This window comes from Condylura cristata, unplaced genomic scaffold (assembly GCF_000260355.1).
Source record: "Condylura cristata isolate star-nosed mole 26May11 unplaced genomic scaffold, ConCri1.0 scaffold00022, whole genome shotgun sequence".
Classification (NCBI taxonomy): Eukaryota; Metazoa; Chordata; class Mammalia; order Eulipotyphla; family Talpidae; genus Condylura; species Condylura cristata.
Window position 1 is genome coordinate 10,084,649 of NW_004567123.1, and position 14,686 is coordinate 10,099,334.

The following is a 14,686-nucleotide window of genomic DNA, read 5'->3' on the forward strand; positions in this document are numbered from 1 at the left end:
CTAAGATGATAATCAACAAAAAGATTTTTGGAGGGACTACAACGTCAACCCCTCTTAGGTATTCACAGTGTAGAAGAGACTAGAATGTGAGATCCTGGGAAAGCATCTTTCTTGTTCATTACTGTATCCTCATTGTCAACACAGCCTCACAGAGTGTTTCTGAATAAATATTTGATGATTGAATGCGATAAAACGATACAGTGAAAAGCCATTCAACTCTGAGAAATCCAATACCTATCTCAAATGTATTTTTCACCTTTGGAAGATACAAACAGGTGTAAATAGGTATGAATAGATATAAATCTCCTCATGTCATGATAAAACTCTCTTTGGGGAAGTTGCTGAGCAGAGAAGACAATGACCTGCTTGAAATTCTCTGATATCCTGTCTTATTGCTTAAGCACCATCAAAACCTCTTTCATTTCACACCCTGATTATTATCTCCTTTAAATCTTTTCTCATGCTACCACTTTCTTGTGATTTCTTTAGCTTCCTTTCTATCTTCTATCTTCTGCTGCCACTTTTTCCTTATGCCAACTCCAAATGCACATAACCTTTGCCTGCCTTGTATCCACTGTATAAGACCCAGTTTTGGCTTCTATCCCTAAAAAGATCCAGCTAGATGTTCTCACTATGTAACATTGTCTTTACATGTACCACATTTTGGTATAATAATATTTTTGAAAGGTAGGTGATATAACTGAAGGACATCATATAAGAATCACTTGCAAAAATCATTATCTCTCATGTTGACCCTGCAAGTATTTCAAATATTTTAGTCCTATTGTCCAATGTGACAAATACTATTCACCAAACCCATTTCTCTTTCTTCTTTATAACTGGGCTACATTTTCCACATCCCTTGCATACAGATGTGGTTATATGACTGAATTCTGAGTAAATAAAATGGGTAGAAGTAAAATCTACCATTTCCATGCCTGGCCCCCAATAGATGTCCTCATGATCCATCTCTTTCTCCCTTTCCCTATTGCCATCTGGAAAGTGACCCCAGAAGTCACACAAGAAAGATGGCAGAACTTTTGTTGCTGGTTTTCTGAATGACTGTGTGGAGCAGAGTCCTCACCACCAGTCCCTCCAACTGCCTATTTGTTAATTAAACCGCATGCACTGAAAAACAAACAAACAACAAAACAAAAAACAACTTCAACTGGGTTATGCAATTGAGATCGGGTGGTTTATTCATCATGACATTTTTTCTAATTCTTGTTTAGAAATCCTGGAAAGAAGTCTGAGAATTCATACATCTCCCCCAAGGAAACATGCCTGTCAGAAACTACCTGAACTGATCAAAATTTAAGCTTGAATCTGGGGTGGTTTATACCAGAAAATTAACTGAGTCAAAGACTCATTTTTGATTTGTTGAGCATCTCTGCATGTCAGGTGGTACATGATGAAAATAAATACATTTATAAGATTTAGGCTTAAATGACTCCATGAATTTTCTCTGAGAGAGAAAGACAGAGAGAGAGAGATCACAAATATGGAACTTTTTGAAGGTACAATTTAACTTTGTTTTCCATTGTTTTTGCTTCCCTTCTCCATCTTGTCATTCTTTCCCCCACTTTAACCACCACTTGAGATGTTAGCTACTAAGTCAGGGAAATCCGTGAAGAGAACCACAGGTTTCCACAGTGTTTATCCAGACTGGGAAGTGGAAGATTCACAGAAAAGACAGCTTTGCTTGGAGATGTTAACATAGAAACTCTAGCAGAGCAGCAAATCAATATCTGTTCCAGGAGTGAGTGAATCAGAGAGAGACCCAGGTTTGAGAAAGGTTTGGAGAGGAGGTGACGCCTTCTAGAACAAGAGAATCTGATGACACTTGGTGGGTGGAACCTAGAGGAACAGGACCTTGCATGAAACTCAGCCCAGACCTCACATGTTACCTGCTCTGAGCTAAGATATAGAGAGCCCAATGGAATGAAGAAGCCTCCCAATCAAAGTAAGCCAGACTTTCGGTTTCAGAAAGCAGTGAAAGAAAGGTGTGCTTTCACTGGGATGACCTGTTAACAGAAGTGTAGGAGGAATGCACAGCAGAAAGATTTATAGGATCTCACAATCCTTGGAATGAAATCTGGAGTGGAGGCTTTAAAGTCAACTGGACATAATTCAACTTTGGAACAAAGTGGCTGTCTTCACCACTCTGCAGTGATTACATTCTTTTTATCTTATTTACAACCAACTGGCTCACTTGAGTAAGAACACTTTTATTAAGTTATCCTGATAAGCCAGAGAAAACAATGCCTCAGTGGTTTAATATTACTGAAAATAACTACAACATGCTATCTTCTTGATCAGTTATTATGAGCCATGAGAAAATAGTGCTTATCTCTAAGGTGTTCAAAGTTTTTGTGCCATGATTTTATTTATACGACATTTCTAAGAGGTAGATTATGGATAGTTGTAAAGGAATGAGAAGTTACTTGGACTTAGTAAGAGAGACACAGGGTATTAAGTAACTTCCCCAAGGTTATAAAGTTGCAAAAAGCAGGACTAATTTGAATTTCTTAACTCTAGAATGCCAGGACGGGAAAAAAAGAAACTTGACGCTAACCTCTTAGTCATAACAGATTGGAATATACGCCAGACATGAACTAGTCCACTCTGAGAAGGTTGAGCACCATGTATATGTACAAGTAGGGGGCACCAGCAGAATCATTCAGGTAGCTCCTTGTGTAACTCTCATAGTCATGGAGCTCAGGGCATAAGGGAGAGGGGAAAAGTGGGCATACAAACATATAACATTTCAAAACTAGAGAGCAAGAAGTGTTCAGTGGCAGCATCTATTTAAATGTGCAAGTGGTAAAAAGTTAATAATTTATTCTATTCCATATTTATATATTCATTTGTTCATTCATTCATTTATTAAACAAGCACATACTGAGCATCTGTTCTTTGCTGTGCTATGCTTGGTTCAAATGACAAGAGTACACACCTCTTGTCCTGCTGACACTCACAATCTGTCTGTGTGCTGCTGAATACAATCATCATTAGCCATGTGTGGCTGTTCATAGTTAAAAAGTTAAAATTAAATTAATTAAAGGATTTATATCTTCAATTGCACTAGTCATATTTCAAGTGCTCAACAGCCACAACTGAGTGGGGGTTACTTTACTGAACGGTGCAAGGATACAGTATTTTCACCACCAGAGGAAGTTCAGTTCAGATGTTGGCAAATTATGTCTCACAGGCCAGATCTGACCCACGGCCTGTTTTCGTAAATAAAACTATACTAGAACACGAGATTGTATGGTTCAAAGAAATGAAAAATATTTATTCTCTGGCCCTGTACAGAAAAAAAAAATTGCCAAATCCTGGTCTAAAAACACATGCTATATACTGGGAAATGATAAATAAGGGGTATTATGGAGTGGTTAGAATAGGATATGGCCTAGTTCTGGAAAAAAAAGAAAGACCTCTCTGAAGATGGTATTTAAAATGAGAACTGAAAAATCAATAGGAGTTACCAGACACAAACAACATTTCCAGCAGAAGAAAGAGGCTGAAGAACTATGGGAAGAGGTGGGGACAGTATTGGCAGGCTGAACAGCAACTCTAGGGGAGAACTTCATCCCTTCTCCATGGTTAGTTAAGTCAGTGTCTAGAATGATTAGATGATATGTAGTAGATATCTAATAAATATTTGATGAATGAATGAATCAATCAATGAGTGAGTGAATGGGTTGGGTGGTTATACAGCGCTCCTAACCAAATGTAGAATTCTGACCTTAACAAAGAAAGACACTGATAAATTTTGAGTGTATAGTGACTTAAAAACTTTATCAGATATGTAATTTCAAAAAGGCTCTTATTATGCAGTGTGAAGAACTGATCCTTGGGAGCCCCAGCATTCATGACTCATGGAAATGTATTGCTTATGGCAATTTTAATGTTTTTCTTATATCCTCCGTGGAGGAAGACTTAATGAAATGAGCTTATTCAGCCAGCTGAAAAATGTTGAACTTACAAACGAAAATCAAAAGGGACCCCTAAACTGCATGGACATGAACCAACACCCGAGGCATACTTTGACATCTTGGTGAGGTGTGTTCTGTGGTTTCTTTAGGGTGCCAAGCAGCCAATGACTCATGGGTGAATTATAACCAGGGTGGGGCTCCTGGAAGCACCCAAAATGTGGTTTTGAGTCATTTGACTGAGCTTGGTGGACTGAGGTTGGATTATAAATAATGGTTTTTCTCCTTGAATAAACTGAACACATTTTTTTCATGCAAACCAGTGGTGCTAAGCTACTATACCTGAGCCCCACCCACTGGGCCTCGCCAATCAGTGCCTACTATTCAGCAACATGAAGAACCAGAAAGTCTTCCTGCCTAGGGAGATACTTGCAAGGATTCAGTTGCTGCTGCTTTCCTGTGTGTTTCTTAAGATTTGTTGCATGGCTGCCCATACCTATTCTCTTAGTGTTTCTTCTCTCTTCCTTACTTGTCACCCTATAATGTCACATGCAATTTGTTCATGTCAAGAGCAGTATAGGAATAGATAACCTGCTTTATCTTGTGTTTGCCTTTTAAAAAGAATTTATCATTAAAGAGATCAAACTTAGTTAAAAGTGTACCAACGACCTGGCTGAGTTCTCTTATTTTCTTAGAAGGCAGAACGTATTTCATTTTCCGTGAAAACCATGTGCTTCTAAAAAAATAAGTACAATGTTTCCAAACAACCAATTCACCAAGAATTCAATGCCACAATTTTTTTGGTTCCAAATTATAGAATAATGTCCCTGGTCATAACTATAAATGATTATTTTTTCTTATCATGTGAAACATAATGAAGAAAAAAAATTCAGCTTTCCCAGAATGAGAATAATTTTAACTAGCTTTTGCCTGGACTCCTGAATCAATGAATTTAGTAGATCCCAGCTCTTTTTGCAGCCATCATAGTTTTAGAATCCTAATTAATGAATGGGTACAAGCCGTGAGTCATCTGACTGGTATAAGATTGATACTACACTTAGAAGAAAATTGGTTTTCATAACTTGCTTATTTTAGCCATGCAGTGATGACTTCAGTCATCTGATTTAGTGATTTTGCAAAGAATGGACAGAAGGAAATCACAATTCCTTAGAGAAAATGCCAGCCTCTCAAACCAGATCCTAAGGTATGTTGGTTTTGGGAATTTCCTAGTGCTCCGAATTATTTGCACAGGTTGGCAAAAAGTCTTAGCATCAAGGAATTTTATGGAGTTTGTTTTGGTTCTATATTGTGAAAGGCAATGTTGTATAGAAGAGATAGAATCTGGCAATGGTCAGAGGTGTGTCTTTCCTTAAGCTGGCCATTTTGAGATGGGCAAGTGATGACATCTAGTTGAGTCTCAGTTGCCTCTTGAGAAATGTGTTGTTAAGATCTAGAAAATGAGATAAGCATGAGATCTCATGCTGCCCTGAAATCTGAGATCAGTCTGCCTTTCAAGTATTTGAGAAGATCTGTAGTCTAGTTTCTTTAGTCACCTTTCAGAAAAGGTGACTAAGAAATATGCCGTGTTGCAAGAACTCAAGAGTCCCCATGATACCATCAGTGTCAATGCCTTGGGCAAGCTAAGCAAAGGCTCCATGAAGTGAGTTACCTTGTCTTCATCTAGAAGCAAACACTCATGACGTCCTATGTTTGAAACTAGAATGGAGTCTGATCCAGGGCCCAGAAGCATGTAATTCTAGGTATCCACATGCTATACAACATAATTATGTAACATAAGGATTTGAATAATAAATCATTTTTAATAAAGATTTATAGGAAATTGTGCTATTTAAGATCTCATGTAAAATCACTTTCCTGCCTCTTAATGGAATTCTAATGTAGGAGTTAACATTTTCCAAACCTTTTAGAATCTTAAGGATATTTTTTTTTCTAATAAATGAAACTGACTCCCAAAGCTGCTCTTCTGAGTAAATGTAATAACCAAAAATAGCACTGTTTTTTCTTGCTGTGAATTAAGCTACTGCAGAATAAAGGCGCTTAGTTTCGTATTTCCTACCTCTTTTTATAAGTAGCTGACAGAGTTGTAGGTACTGAAACAAGGCCTGGATAAATGTCTCTCACAGCTAGTCCTTTGAAATATCATTGAGCTTAAGACTCAGAATGTTTGGGGTTGTTATCTAGCCCTATCTCCATTATCCAAGTGACTTCAACTGACTATTTTTCTGAACCATGGTTTTTTTTTTTTTTTTTTTTTTAATTTCTAGCATTGGTCAATAGTACTTCTGTCTAGTTTATAGTGGTTCAATGACATCCTTGATATAAGTAAGGATCTGTGTAGTTGCTAAAGAACCTGCCATTGCAGAAACTTTAGGTAAAGGTAAAAAACATAATTAACTAGTTAATCTTTTAAGAAATCATTGTCTTAACTTGGAGATTCCCAGAAGCAGATTCTGGATAAAGGATTCAAATGCAAGTTTATCTTCATAGTAATTGCAAGAAGCACTGGTAGAGGATGGAAGGTTAGGAAGCCAGTGAAAGGACTCCTCAATTTTATGCCTCAATTTTATCCACCTAAGGAGAACGGAGCAAGTATATTTACCCTTGCATTTTCATGGTGAATACTGGAGGACTTCCCATGAAAGTGTTGATTCTTGGCACATTTGGCCTGATGCACACTAGGGTAGAACAGACTTCAGAGGCCAGAGAAAGTCATCATGCTGTAGATATGTGAGCTGGCTTTTAGAAGTAAGGCTTTCTACATGCATGGAAATGGTAGGAACCCACAGAAGAAGTAGACATGACACCAGCAGGATCTGGTGCTGTCATCTTGATTTCATAACTGTGTCTCCTTTACTTTGAACTTCAACTCATCATCTTTTTATTTTCTAATACTGTTTGTTTTTATTTGAACACTTGGTCTTTTACTCAAGTATTCTGTCAATGTTTGTTAGAGACTATTTACTAAATACCTTCTCATTATATCTTGGTACTGTTTCAACAAAGAAAAAGTGAAGACAGAAATAAAGTAGATTCCTGCAAGGGCAACTAACAATAGATCACATTTATGAAGCGTTTCCTCTGGTGTTTGATACTGAGCTATGTTTTTGCATGCTTACAGCTCTATAGGGTAGGTTCTACTATTATCCTCATCTTCTAGATGGAGAAACTGAGGCAGAGAGAGATTATGCCACTTGCCCAAAAACAGCAGGTACCAATAAGAAGCTAAAATTCAAGCCAGGCAATCCTAAACTTTGCTTCAGTTTCCTAGGCAGCAGGGCTGTGGAGTGTGGCATGTTATATGATATTAGAACATTCTGGTTTCACTACTTATCAGCTTTTCTTATCTACTAGAACCTTGAATCTTGTTATGTGCAATTGAAAGCCTATTATGTGAATTAACAATAACATTTCAAAAACTATATACATGTGGTAGGTTCTCCTGTGTGGTAGTAAACATTAACTTCAGTTAATATTGATCCCCAACACTGAAAATCTTTACAAGGGGCTCTTATTTTAGAAACTCATAAAGAAACTCATCTACTTCATAGATGAGTTTTATAATATTAGCTTTGAACAGGGGTTAAAGATTTGCAATACCAAATACCATTTCGAATCATTAAATATCATGGTTGCCAGCTGTTTACTTCACAAGATTCAAGGTTTCCCACATGAGTAACTTCCAGAAAGGGCTTTGCTTTGAGTAGTAAAAGGTTGGGGGGGAGGGGTTGGTACTGTTACAGAGCACCACAGTGTGAACTGGGCTGCCTATCTGTGGGTTCTCAGCACGCACTTAAAATGTAATTTTCTGAAAACACACACAAAAGAGTAATAGGTTTATTTACAAAAGGGGAAAAGAAAAGGAAACAACCCAGGGAAAGAGAGAGGGTTACAAAGTAACTGGAATATCTTACCAGCTCAGCTGACTTGGATTGGAGCTCTGGTAACCAACTAACTGAAAGCTCAACTCACGAGGTCCCGAGAGCCGTTTCCTGAGAGACCGTAGGACAAAATGGCTCTCTATTTATCCCCCAAAGTCCCAGAATTCCTGCTAGCCCCGCCCTTGGGTCCTCACATTTCTCTCCCTGGTACTGCTAGGAATTGTAGTTTCCAATCACTGGAATGGGGGAGGGGGGTAGAGTCTAGAAAGCTGGAGTAGGGTGTGGAGTCCACAAAACTGCAGAGTTCCTTTAGGACATCCTTCCCTTAATAGTCTCACAATGGTTTGATTATGAAAATATTTGCATAGTTTTGCAGAGCTCAGTTCTGGTTGGTTGTTTGGTTTTTTACTTTTTATATATTTTTACATAGTTGTTCATTTTGTACAATGTTTGATTTCTCCTCTCTGGTGTTGCCTCCATAAAATTACCACCATTAAGGGCCCTCCCTGGTGGTGCAACAGGTTAAAGCACAGCATTAAGAAGCTAAAGCCACTTCAACTTGAGTTCGATCCCCACCCCGGAGGTGATCCACATGGTACAGCAGACCTCTCTCTCTTGCTTGCTGCTCCCCTCAGCAGTGTACTTCATCAGTCAGCCTGTTCTGCTCCCCACTCTGTGTCTGATCAATACTCTCACCACCCCTGCACCTCTGACCTTTACCCCAGTTCTGCGTGCATAAATAAATAAATCTTTTAAAAAACATTACCACCACCAAGATACCTGTGAACCATCACCATAGATTCCTGTGTTCTTCCCTACCATTTTGATCCCTCTCCTTTCCCACTTCAATACATGTCTCCAATTTATAGTTTGACTGCTAGTTTTGTCTTTTTTTTATCCTCTCTTGGTGTAAGAAGATAGGGATGGAGTGGAATTCTAAGAAATTTTAAACTAAAATCCCTTCTTTCTAACTGGATTATACCAAAACAGAAAATGGTTTTAGCCCCCTTTGAGTTCCATGTGTCTAATAAGGGAGTTTCTCTAGTTGGATAGTTTTCTGTTGAGCTTCTCCCTTTATCTCATTAGGTGATAAGTTACATATTCCTCCATTCTTTTGTCTAGAGTTTAAACTTTCCAGTGTTAAAGAGACACTTTTATAACATCTTCCCACAGTCAAACTATGTTATTGGAATAGGAACAGGGTGGTCCCCAGGCAAAGGAGAGGTTCTAGGTTCCCTGCCCCACCTAAAGAAGTGTAGAGCTGAGCAGGGAGGAGAATCTGGAGAGGAGCCTGGAGAAGGAAGCAGGATGGAGAGCCAGAAGAAGACCTAGGGGAAGCACATGGAGCCGAGAGACATGTGAAGTGGCTCTTCTCTCTTGGTCCTGGACTGGTTGAAATAGATGTGGGTGAGAGGTTAATGATGGCAGCTTTTATCTTGATTTTGATTTTACTGTTTTCCTCCCAGACTTGTCTGGCCATATCTGACTTTTTTCTATGGGTCCCTGCCTGAAGGTGCTTTAGACTTGTGGCAGGGTTTTGGGCCTTGCTTTGGGCCAATCCTGTTTGGGTGGACTTTTACCTACAAGGGGATGGGTAAGTTTGGGTATTTGATTTAGAAACTACATTCTTTGTCTTTTTTGTATTGCACACTAATTGCATTAAAGTTCCTTTCCATTAAAGGTCTTTAATATCTTTTGTCTTGATATGGAGGATGGCAGAACCTATTTAGAGCAGGTATGCTTAGGGTCTTGGAGTGCCCTCTTCCTACCTTGTAGCATTATGAATCCCTTTCCCGAAGAAACAATCAAAAGTCAGTGTATATCAAAATCTACTGAAGGGTATTCTTTAGATTTGTGCTTTAATTATTTGTAAATTTTACCCCAAAAGAAGGAAAAAAAGAACTATAAACAAACAGTAAAGTCTGTTTGTTAATTATACAAATGCAGGAGAGTTTGGTGGTGAAGTTTTTGGTTCTAGAACTTTCTTGAAGTAAAACATATGGATCAATGGATAGGTGGAAATATATGATAAACAAAGATAGCAAAATGTTAATAGTAGAATCAAAGTGGCAGGTATGTTACCGAACGCCGGTCTCAGTTTCCCTCAGCCAATAAAAGGAAACAGAGTTTGAGGAAAAGGAAAGTGATTTTATTTGTCAACAAATGTGGAGGGCAGCAGACTCATGTCCTAAAGACCACCGTCCTGTTCTTTGGCAAGTTACAGGTCTATTTATACAGTGTTCAACAAAGAACAGGGGAGGTGGGCAAGCGTCCCCAAAGGGGAGGGAGTAAAAGTTAGTGCTGGGATGGAGACCAGTGAGCCTCAGCCTTTATTTACACAAAGACAAACAAAAATGGGGAATCAGCAAGAGTAATGGGGAGGGGGCAGGGGACAGCACAGGGAGGAAGAGGAGTGGGTGCTGGCCAGCTTCCTCACTATTTGCTTTTGTTTGGGATTTCCTTTCCTTGACCCTAAACCTGTCAGAAGAAGAGAAACTGCAAGGAAAGGAGAGAAAAAAAGTAAACCCACAGACAATTAAGAAGTCTGGGAAAACCAACTTCATCATAAATTTGTCAAAGGAGACAAATGCGCAAATGCTTCTTTGAGAGCCCGTTTACTGTATCACCTTATCAAAGCAAGCATATGTAAAGTTCTTAGCATCCTGTGTGATGTCAAAGTTAGCTTAATGAAAATGGAAAACAGGGGCCTCTCTGGTGATCTAAGGGTTAAGACTCAGTGGTAAGATGCTATTAGCAGAAAGACTTTGATCCCTGGCCCAGTAGCTGACCTACAAGGCACAGCAGACTTCTCCCTCAGCAGTGTATTTCAGTAGATCCACCTGTTCTGCTCCCCAATCTGGCTCTGGTGAATACTCTTACCACCCCTGCATCTCTTCTCTGGCCTATATTCCATTTACATATTTCTGTATGTAAATAAATAAATCTTTAAAAAAAACTTGCTAAAAGATGGAAAATACGATTTCATACAGTGTTATTTGGTGGGAACACAGATTGCACTGACTTGCTGGATACTTAGCAGTGAGATCGGAGGATTATTAAAACCAGATGACAGACCTGAAGTATTTGTCATTTTCCTTCTAATCCGGGCACATTTCATCTCATACTAAGAGGTATTAAAAAATCATCATGATACATTCTGCAGGGGAGGAGGGAGAGAGAAGATATCAAACACAGGCTGGAAGAGTACAAGGGACTGAAAGAGTAGGGAGCAGAAATGAATTTGTGGTTGAAATTCTATGGGGAGGACATCTGATTAAAACAGGGGCAAATAAAGACTTAAAAAGATAACAGCATATCAATAAACCGAAAAAAGCCATCATGCTAAGTTGACAATATATTATTTCCACTTTTATGTTCCTCATAAAATCCCATTTTCCTAAAGCTCATTCTCTGACCCGAAGCTTAGAGCATATGTGATAACTTAATATTAAGACAGAAGTAGGTAGCTGTTGTTGCACAGTATAGGGTGACTTACTGTCTTATGGCACAGAAACGGAGAACATGGACTTCGAAGAGTGAGTTTTAGAGAGTTAGTGTCAGAGAAATAGTGACAGGGAGGGACAAACAGAAAGCAAGCTACCCACAAATTACTCAGGTCTAGGGTCCCATATGCTCAATATAGCTCTCTAAAGGGTCTTTATTTGTTGGAGACCTTTAGGGAAGAGGCTTGCTAAAGATGAATCCACAAGCAACGAGGAGAGTAGGGAACTTGTTACAGATTAACACACACATACACCCAAATGCAAGGTCACCTCTACTCTCTCCTGCTCCTCTCATTAAGCAAGTTTTCTGCTGTTGTCCTGTTCACAGGCAGATCTTCTGTAAATTCTTGTTTTTAGTAAGTTTTCCTTTTGTCACTTTCTTCTCTGTGGGCATCTATACTACTTACCTTTCCAGAAATGTCTTACTACCTGTTCGTACAAAATTTTTGGATTTTTCTTTGAAAGGCTAGGGAATAGTTGGCATGTTCCCTAACACCATTAAATGAGATGAGGGAATTTGAGTGTTTAATTACCACCATTTACTGAGCACCTATTACAACTGTATTGGGCACTTATAAAAACAGCAGGGAACAAAGAGATGGATGTATGCTATCTTTAATTAATAGATAATAGCTACTATTTGTGGAATATCTGTGCTGTAACAGGGTGGTCCCCAGGAAAAGGGGAGGTTCCAGGTTCCCTGCCCCACTCAAAGGAGGGTGGAGCTGAGCAAAGAAGAAACAAACCGGGAGAAGAAGCTGAAGAGAAAGGAAGCAGTTTGGAGAGCCAGAAGGAGACCTGAGGGAGGCACATATAGCTGAGAGACATGTGAAGTGGCTCTTCTTTCTTGGTCCTAGACTAGTTGAAACAGATGTGGGGGAGAGAGAGACTTGTGGAGAAGGTTAGCAATGGTAGCATTATCTTGATTATGATTTTGCTATTTTCCTCCCAGACTTGTCTGGCCATTTCTAACCCTTTTCTCTGGGTCCCCACCTAAGGTGCTTTAGACTTGGGGCAGGCTTTCAAGCCTTGCACCTATCCCTTTTGGTGGACTTTTACCCGTGAGGGGATGGATAAATTTGGGTGTTTGATTTAGAAACAATATTCTTTATTTTTTCTGCATTGTGCTCTGAATGTATTAATAAAGTTCCTTTCCTTTAATGGTCTTACATGTTTTGTCTTGATATGGTGACAGCAGAACCTATTTAAAAGCAGGCAGGTTTGGGGGTTCACGGGTACCCATTTCACTGCCCTGTAACATACCTACTAACTCTCCAGTAGTAACTGGGAACATTCCATATGCTATTTCGTTTAATTTTCAACGCTGCTTTTGATGGGGGGAAGAATAGAAAGGAAACATAACAAGATTGCTGCACAGGGAGTTAGGGGTAGCCATTGACCCAGCTATAGAAACCAAGTCCCTTAGGCACCTATGCCTAGATTACAAAGCAGAAGATCTGAGCAGGTAGCAGACTGCTGTAGGCGTGTCTACCTCAGACCCTAAAGGTGAAAGATAAAGATATGGAGATGAGCCCTTTGTGGAATCTCCAGATCTCCAGTCCCTTTTAGGTTCTACTCAAAATCAACAAAGCTAGGCTCACAAGGAGTGAGTGCCTCCCAGAAAGGAGTGTATTATCAGAGAAGTCTCCACACTGGCCCAGGGCTGCAGTCTCTGCCCACCTGTGCCTATACAGTTGATTCTTTCCACCCACTCTTCTCTCTCTGCAGGGCAGCAGCCTCCTGCCTACTCATGAACTTTACCTGCTGGGACTTCTCAGCACTGACCTCCCTCAATGGAGGCCACTCTCCTCAAGACTGCCTGCGTGCAACCATGCAGGTCTCTCTCTGCAAACCTGTCCCTTCCCAGACAGCTCCTCCAGCCTGCTTGTGTCTATGCAAGTATCTTTTCCTCTCCTCTCTCTTTCTAATAAACTTCCTCTTTAAATATAACTGAGTCTCTGTCTCATGGAAACTCAAACAGCATGCTGCTGAAAGGGGAGCTGTTGAAACCTTTCCCAGAGTGAACCCAAGGACCCCGAACTCCAAAAGATGACATCAGTTGGATTGTGAGAGCTGAGATAGATAATTAATAATGACATTTGAGACTTGAGGTTCTTGACTTAAGAAAATACATCAATTCCGCATGTTAAAAATTTTGTAATTGTGGACAAACTCATTTCTCTATGGAAAATATCTATCAGCTTCTGAAAAGGATCTTTGATTTCCAAAAGGCTCAATGCCCCCAACTGGCAGAGTCAACTATAACTTGTAGTTAAGAGTATGATCATGATTTGCACATAGGCATTTTTTAGGGGGGAACATTTGAAGACCTACTTTTACCATAGATAGAGAAAAATAATTTTCACTAACCAAGTTTTATGAATATAAATGAAGATGTAAGACTTATCCATTGCTTTTTCAATCAATTTTAATATAAGTCTAAATTAGGAGGAACTAAGTCCCTAAACCATTCCTCTTAAATGTATGAGAAAATAGCTTATTACATACAACTGCTTATATTTGTTGCCCTCTCTGCCTATAATTCAGAGGTTATAGATTTGTGATTGGTAGCAATGTTTCCTTGAAATTCACACTATCTGAATTTTTGATGATTAAAGGACAATACTTAAAAATCAGGAAATTTCTCCCTGCCACCCTTCCTGTTGGGAACCAAAGATTTACTGACAAGGAAAGAATTGAGCCTTGCATCCAAGGTTGATATGGGACGAGCTGAAGGGGATAACAAACTAATAGTCAAGTGGGCCTAGCATCCGGGAGATACAGGTGGGAGGAACAGGGCCTAGCACCAGGGGACAGAGCGATGAGTCACCTTTGGAATGTGAACCTAGATCTATATAAAAGACCCTTTCCCCCTTACTGAGTTGGCAGTAGCTGCAGACCCCACCCTAGGGGCTCTGTGTCAGCTGTCTCAGCTGCTGTCCTGGAGCAATAAACTCTGCTTGCTCAGCCTTTCTGCCTCCCATCTTCCTTTCTTGTGGCCGGTCACAGAAGTTGGGACAAAACACTTCCCACTCCATTTGGGATTCCAATTTCTTTGACAATCAGATCTCTCAAAACAGGACCTGATCTCAAGTACAGAACATTGCTCAAGTAAGTCCTTTTTACCACTTCCTCTTGTCCCAGGCCAGTCCCTGCTAGCTTTCTTTCCAGACTTTCGTAATTCACACCTCTGGTGTAAATGATTCTCAATGTGGCAAAGCAAGATTTAGATGACAGTGTGATGGATGGAGAAAAAAGTGATGGATAAAGTTGTGAAGAACAATTTTGAGGACTTCCCTGGTGGCATAGGGTTTAAAATTTCAGTTCTATCAAGCTATAGTCAGCCACT

The 14,686-nt window shown here is 39.6% G+C and overlaps 1 protein-coding gene across 1 annotated transcript in view; it reads right to left on the bottom strand.

Moving 5' to 3' along the window:
* SPTLC3 (serine palmitoyltransferase, long chain base subunit 3) overlaps positions 1-14,686 on the bottom strand; it is a 122,815-nt gene that overhangs the window by 102,960 nt on the left and 5,169 nt on the right. The gene's annotated exons all lie outside the window — the stretch shown is intronic.